Source organism: Lasioglossum baleicum, unplaced genomic scaffold (assembly GCF_051020765.1).
Source record: "Lasioglossum baleicum unplaced genomic scaffold, iyLasBale1 scaffold0091, whole genome shotgun sequence".
Taxonomy (NCBI): Eukaryota; Metazoa; Arthropoda; class Insecta; order Hymenoptera; family Halictidae; genus Lasioglossum; species Lasioglossum baleicum.
In genome coordinates this window covers 445,001-452,500 of record NW_027469151.1, presented here as the reverse complement: position 1 = coordinate 452,500, position 7,500 = coordinate 445,001, and positions in this window count along the sequence as shown.

Genomic DNA, 7,500 nt, shown 5'->3' with positions numbered 1-7,500 from the left:
GCGTTCCCAGACCATTATAAATATTAGATCATTGTATAATAACGCATTCTAACAATAAATATCAAGTATCAAAGCTTTAGGATGAATATTTATCGAATAAACTCAGAATAATGTTCCGGGCGCATTGCGAGCAACTCCGACCGAGCGAAATTTTTCTAAGTCCAACCGCCAAGAGTAAACTTTTTTCCTAGCGTTCCCAGACCATTATAAATATTAGATCATTGTATAATAACGCATTCTAACAATAAATATCAAGTATCAAAGCTCTAGGATGAATATTTATCGAATAAACTCAGAATAATGTTCCGGGCGCATTGCGAGCAACTCCGACCGAGCGAAATTTTTCTAAGTCCAACCGCCAAGAGTAAACTTTTTTCCTAGCGTTCCCAGACCATTATAAATATTAGATCATTGTATAATAACGCATTCTAACAATAAATATCAAGTATCAAAGCTTTAGGATGAATATTTATCGAATAAACTCAGAATAATGTTCCGGGCGCATTGCGAGCAACTCCGACCGAGCGAAATTTTTCTAAGTCCAACCGCCAAGAGTAAACTTTTTTCCTAGCGTTCCCAGACCATTATAAATATTAGATCATTGTATAATAACGCATTCTAACAATAAATATCAAGTATCAAAGCTCTAGGATGAATATTTATCGAATAAACTCAGAATAATGTTCCGGGCGCATTCCGAGCAACTCCGACCGAGCGAAATTTTTCTAAGTCCAACCGCCAAGAGTAAACTTTTTTCCTAGCGTTCCCAGACCATTATAAATATTAGATCATTGTATAATAACGCATTCTAACAATAAATATCAAGTATCAAAGCTCTAGGATGAATACTTATCGAATAAACTCAGAATAATGTTCCGGGCGCATTGCGAGCAACTCCGACCGAGCGAAATTTTTCTAAGTCCAACCGCCAAGAGTAAACTTTTTTCCTAGCGTTCCCAGACCATTATAAATATTAGATCATTGTATAATAACGCATTCTAACAATAAATATCAAGTATCAAAGCTCTAGGATGAATACTTATCGAATAAACTCAGAATAATGTTCCGGGCGCATTGCGAGCAACTCCGACCGAGCGAAATTTTTCTAAGTCCAACCGCCAAGAGTAAACTTTTTTCCTAGCGTTCCCAGACCATTATAAATATTAGATCATTGTATAATAACGCATTCTAACAATAAATATCAAGTATCAAAGCTCTAGGATGAATACTTATCGAATAAACTCAGAATAATGTTCCGGGCGCATTGCGAGCAACTCCGACCGAGCGAAATTTTTCTAAGTCCAACCGCCAAGAGTAAACTTTTTTCCTAGCGTTCCCAGACCATTATAAATATTAGATCATTGTATAATAACGCATTCTAACAATAAATATCAAGTATCAAAGCTCTAGGATGAATACTTATCGAATAAACTCAGAATAATGTTCCGGGCGCATTCCGAGCAACTCCGACCGAGCGAAATTTTTCTAAGTCCAACCGCCAAGAGTAAACTTTTTTCCTAGCGTTCCCAGACCATTATAAATATTAGATCATTGTATAATAACGCATTCTAACAATAAATATCAAGTATCAAAGCTTTAGGATGAATATTTATCGAATAAACTCAGAATAATGTTCCGGGCGCATTGCGAGCAACTCCGACCGAGCGAAATTTTTCTAAGTCCAACCGCCAAGAGTAAACTTTTTTCCTAGCGTTCCCAGACCATTATAAATATTAGATCATTGTATAATAACGCATTCTAACAATAAATATCAAGTATCAAAGCTCTAGGATGAATATTTATCGAATAAACTCAGAATAATGTTCCGGGCGCATTCCGAGCAACTCCGACCGAGCGAAATTTTTCTAAGTCCAACCGCCAAGAGTAAACTTTTTTCCTAGCGTTCCCAGACCATTATAAATATTAGATCATCGTGTGGTAAAGCATTTTGAAGACAAATATCAAGTATGAAAGCGCTCGGATGAGTATTTATCGAATAAACTGAGAATAATGTTCGGAGCGCATCGCTTGCTCGGCCGCTCGAACGAATCGTTCGCGCGCCGAGGCGCGTCGGATCGCCGTGCGAAGGAGCTCGAGCGAAATTTTTCTAAGTCCAACCGCCAAGAGTAAACTTTTCTCCCCGAGCTCCCGCACGACTTTAATCGTTATATCCACGCACGATACCGCTTGTCATCAATATTTCTCGAGTTTCAAAGCTCTCGAACGCGTATTGCTCCAGTTTTTGTGAAATATTGCTCCGACCGCCAAGAGTAAACTTATCTTTCCGGCTTACTCGGACAATTATAAATATTAGATCATCGTGTGGTAAAGCATTTCGAAGACAAATATCAAGTATGAAAGCGCTCGGATGAGTATTTATCGAATAAACTGAGAATAATGTTCGGAGCGCATCGCTTGCTCGGCCGCTCGAACGAATCGTTCGCGCGCCGAGGCGCGTCGGATCGCCGTGCGAAGGAGCTCGAGCGAAATTTTTCTAAGTCCAACCGCCAAGAGTAAACTTTTCTCCCCGAGCTCCCGCACGACTTTAATCGTTATATCCACGCACGATACCGCTTGTCATCAATATTTCTCGAGTTTCAAAGCTCTCGGACGCGTATTGCTTCAGTTTTTGAGAAATATTGCTCCGACCGCCAAGAGTAAACTTATCTTTCCGGCTTACTCGGACAATTATAAATATTAGATCATCGTGTGGTAAAGCATTTTGAAGACAAATATCAAGTATGAAAGCGCTCGGATGAGTATTTATCGAATAAACTGAGAATAATGTTCGGAGCGCATCGCTTGCTCGGCCGCTCGAACGAATCGTTCGCGCGCCGAGGCGCGTCGGATCGCCGTGCGAAGGAGCTCGAGCGAAATTTTTCTAAGTCCAACCGCCAAGAGTAAACTTTTCTCCCCGAGCTCCCGCACGACTTTAATCGTTATATCCACGCACGATACCGCTTGTCATCAATATTTCTCGAGTTTCAAAGCTCTCGGACGCGTATTGCTTCAGTTTTTGAGAAATATTGCTCCGACCGCCAAGAGTAAACTTATCTTTCCGGCTTACTCGGACAATTATAAATATTAGATCATCGTGTGGTAAAGCATTTTGAAGACAAATATCAAGTATGAAAGCGCTCGGATGAGTATTTATCGAATAAACTGAGAATAATGTTCGGAGCGCATCGCTTGCTCGGCCGCTCGAACGAATCGTTCGCGCGCCGAGGCGCGTCGGATCGCCGTGCGAAGGAGCTCGAGCGAAATTTTTCTAAGTCCAACCGCCAAGAGTAAACTTTTCTCCCCGAGCTCCCGCACGACTTTAATCGTTATATCCACGCACGATACCGCTTGTCATCAATATTTCTCGAGTTTCAAAGCTCTCGGACGCGTATTGCTCGAGTTTTTGAGAAATATTGCTCCGACCGCCAAGAGTAAACTTATCTTTCCGGTTGACTCGGACAATTATAAATATTAGATCATCGTGTGGTAAAGCATTTCGAAGGCAAATATCAAGTATGAAAGCGCTCGGATGAGTATTTATCGAATAAACTGAGAATAATGTTCGGAGCGCATCGCTTGCTCGGCCGCTCGAACGAATCGTTCGCGCGCCGAGGCGCGTCGGATCGCCGTGCGAAGGAGCTCGAGCGAAATTTTTCTAAGTCCAACCGCCAAGAGTAAACTTTTCTCCCCGAGCTCCCGCACGACTTTAATCGTTATATCCACGCACGATACCGCTTGTCATCAATATTTCTCGAGTTTCAAAGCTCTCGGACGCGTATTGCTCCAGTTTTTGTGAAATATTGCTCCGACCGCCAAGAGTAAACTTATCTTTCCGGCTTACTCGGACAATTATAAATATTAGATCATCGTGTGGTAAAGCATTTGGAAGACAAATATCAAGTATGAAAGCGCTCGGATGAGTATTTATCGAATAAACTGAGAATAATGTTCGGAGCGCATCGCTTGCTCGGCCGCTCGAACGAATCGTTCGCGCGCCGAGGCGCGTCGGATCGCCCTGCGAAGGAGCTCGAGCGAAATTATTCTAAGTCCAACCGCCAAGAGTAAACTTTTCTCCCCGAGCTCCCGCACGACTTTAATCGTTATATCCACGCACGATACCGCTTGTCATCAATATTTCTCGAGTTTCAAAGCTCTCGGACGCGTATTGCTCGAGTTTTTGAGAAATATTGCTCCGACCGCCAAGAGTAAACTTATCTTTCCGGTTGACTCGGACAATTATAAATATTAGATCATCGTGTGGTAAAGCATTTGGAAGACAAATATCAAGTATGAAAGCGCTCGGATGAGTATTTATCGAATAAACTGAGAATAATGTTCGGAGCGCATCGCTTGCTCGGCCGCTCGAACGAATCGTTCGCGCGCCGAGGCGCGTCGGATCGCCGTGCGAAGGAGCTCGAGCGAAATTTTTCTAAGTCCAACCGCCAAGAGTAAACTTTTCTCCCCGAGCTCCCGCACGACTTTAATCGTTATATCCACGCACGATACCGCTTGTCATCAATATTTCTCGAGTTTCAAAGCTCTCGGACGCGTATTGCTTCAGTTTTTGAGAAATATTGCTCCGACCGCCAAGAGTAAACTTATCTTTCCGGCTTACTCGGACAATTATAAATATTAGATCATCGTGTGGTAAAGCATTTTGAAGACAAATATCAAGTATGAAAGCGCTCGGATGAGTATTTATCGAATAAACTGAGAATAATGTTCGGAGCGCATCGCTTGCTCGGCCGCTCGAACGAATCGTTCGCGCGCCGAGGCGCGTCGGATCGCCGTGCGAAGGAGCTCGAGCGAAATTTTTCTAAGTCCAACCGCCAAGAGTAAACTTTTCTCCCCGAGCTCTCGCACGAGTTTAATCGTTATATCCACGCACGATACCGCTTGTCATCAATATTTCTCGAGTTTCAAAGCTCTCGGACGCGTATTGCTTCAGTTTTTGAGAAATATTGCTCCGACCGCCAAGAGTAAACTTATCTTTCCGGCTTACTCGGACAATTATAAATATTAGATCATCGTGTGGTAAAGCATTTCGAAGACAAATATCAAGTATGAAAGCGCTCGGATGAGTATTTATCGAATAAACTGAGAATAATGTTCGGAGCGCATCGCTTGCTCGGCCGCTCGAACGAATCGTTCGCGCGCCGAGGCGCGTCGGATCGCCGTGCGAAGGAGCTCGAGCGAAATTTTTCTAAGTCCAACCGCCAAGAGTAAACTTTTCTCCCCGAGCTCCCGCACGACTTTAATCGTTATATCCACGCACGATACCGCTTGTCATCAATATTTCTCGAGTTTCAAAGCTCTCGGACGCGTATTGCTTCAGTTTTTGAGAAATATTGCTCCGACCGCCAAGAGTAAACTTATCTTTCCGGCTTACTCGGACAATTATAAATATTAGATCATCGTGTGGTAAAGCATTTCGAAGACAAATATCAAGTATGAAAGCGCTCGGATGAGTATTTATCGAATAAACTGAGAATAATGTTCGGAGCGCATCGCTTGCTCGGCCGCTCGAACGAATCGTTCGCGCGCCGAGGCGCGTCGGATCGCCGTGCGAAGGAGCTCGAGCGAAATTTTTCTAAGTCCAACCGCCAAGAGTAAACTTTTCTCCCCGAGCTCTCGCACGAGTTTAATCGTTATATCCACGCACGATACCGCTTGTCATCAATATTTCTCGAGTTTCAAAGCTCTCGGACGCGTATTGCTCCAGTTTTTGTGAAATATTGCTCCGACCGCCAAGAGTAAACTTATCTTTCCGGCTTACTCGGACAATTATAAATATTAGATCATCGTGTGGTAAAGCATTTCGAAGACAAATATCAAGTATGAAAGCGCTCGGATGAGTATTTATCGAATAAACTGAGAATAATGTTCGGAGCGCATCGCTTGCTCGGCCGCTCGAACGAATCGTTCGCGCGCCGAGGCGCGTCGGATCGCCGTGCGAAGGAGCTCGAGCGAAATTTTTCTAAGTCCAACCGCCAAGAGTAAACTTTTCTCCCCGAGCTCCCGCACGACTTTAATCGTTATATCCACGCACGATACCGCTTGTCATCAATATTTCTCGAGTTTCAAAGCTCTCGGACGCGTATTGCTTCAGTTTTTGAGAAATATTGCTCCGACCGCCAAGAGTAAACTTATCTTTCCGGCTTACTCGGACAATTATAAATATTAGATCATCGTGTGGTAAAGCATTTCGAAGACAAATATCAAGTATGAAAGCGCTCGGATGAGTATTTATCGAATAAACTGAGAATAATGTTCGGAGCGCATCGCTTGCTCGGCCGCTCGAACGAATCGTTCGCGCGCCGAGGCGCGTCGGATCGCCGTGCGAAGGAGCTCGAGCGAAATTTTTCTAAGTCCAACCGCCAAGAGTAAACTTTTCTCCCCGAGCTCTCGCACGAGTTTAATCGTTATATCCACGCACGATACCGCTTGTCATCAATATTTCTCGAGTTTCAAAGCTCTCGGACGCGTATTGCTTCAGTTTTTGAGAAATATTGCTCCGACCGCCAAGAGTAAACTTATCTTTCCGGCTTACTCGGACAATTATAAATATTAGATCATCGTGTGGTAAAGCATTTCGAAGACAAATATCAAGTATGAAAGCGCTCGGATGAGTATTTATCGAATAAACTGAGAATAATGTTCGGAGCGCATCGCTTGCTCGGCCGCTCGAACGAATCGTTCGCGCGCCGAGGCGCGTCGGATCGCCGTGCGAAGGAGCTCGAGCGAAATTTTTCTAAGTCCAACCGCCAAGAGTAAACTTTTCTCCCCGAGCTCCCGCACGACTTTAATCGTTATATCCACGCACGATACCGCTTGTCATCAATATTTCTCGAGTTTCAAAGCTCTCGGACGCGTATTGCTTCAGTTTTTGAGAAATATTGCTCCGACCGCCAAGAGTAAACTTATCTTTCCGGCTTACTCGGACAATTATAAATATTAGATCATCGTGTGGTAAAGCATTTCGAAGACAAATATCAAGTATGAAAGCGCTCGGATGAGTATTTATCGAATAAACTGAGAATAATGTTCGGAGCGCATCGCTTGCTCGGCCGCTCGAACGAATCGTTCGCGCGCCGAGGCGCGTCGGATCGCCGTGCGAAGGAGCTCGAGCGAAATTTTTCTAAGTCCAACCGCCAAGAGTAAACTTTTCTCCCCGAGCTCTCGCACGAGTTTAATCGTTATATCCACGCACGATACCGCTTGTCATCAATATTTCTCGAGTTTCAAAGCTCTCGGACGCGTATTGCTCCAGTTTTTGTGAAATATTGCTCCGACCGCCAAGAGTAAACTTATCTTTCCGGCTTACTCGGACAATTATAAATATTAGATCATCGTGTGGTAAAGCATTTCGAAGACAAATATCAAGTATGAAAGCGCTCGGATGAGTATTTATCGAATAAACTGAGAATAATGTTCGGAGCGCATCGCTTGCTCGGCCGCTCGAACGAATCGTTCGCGCGCCGAGGCGCGTCGGATCGCCGT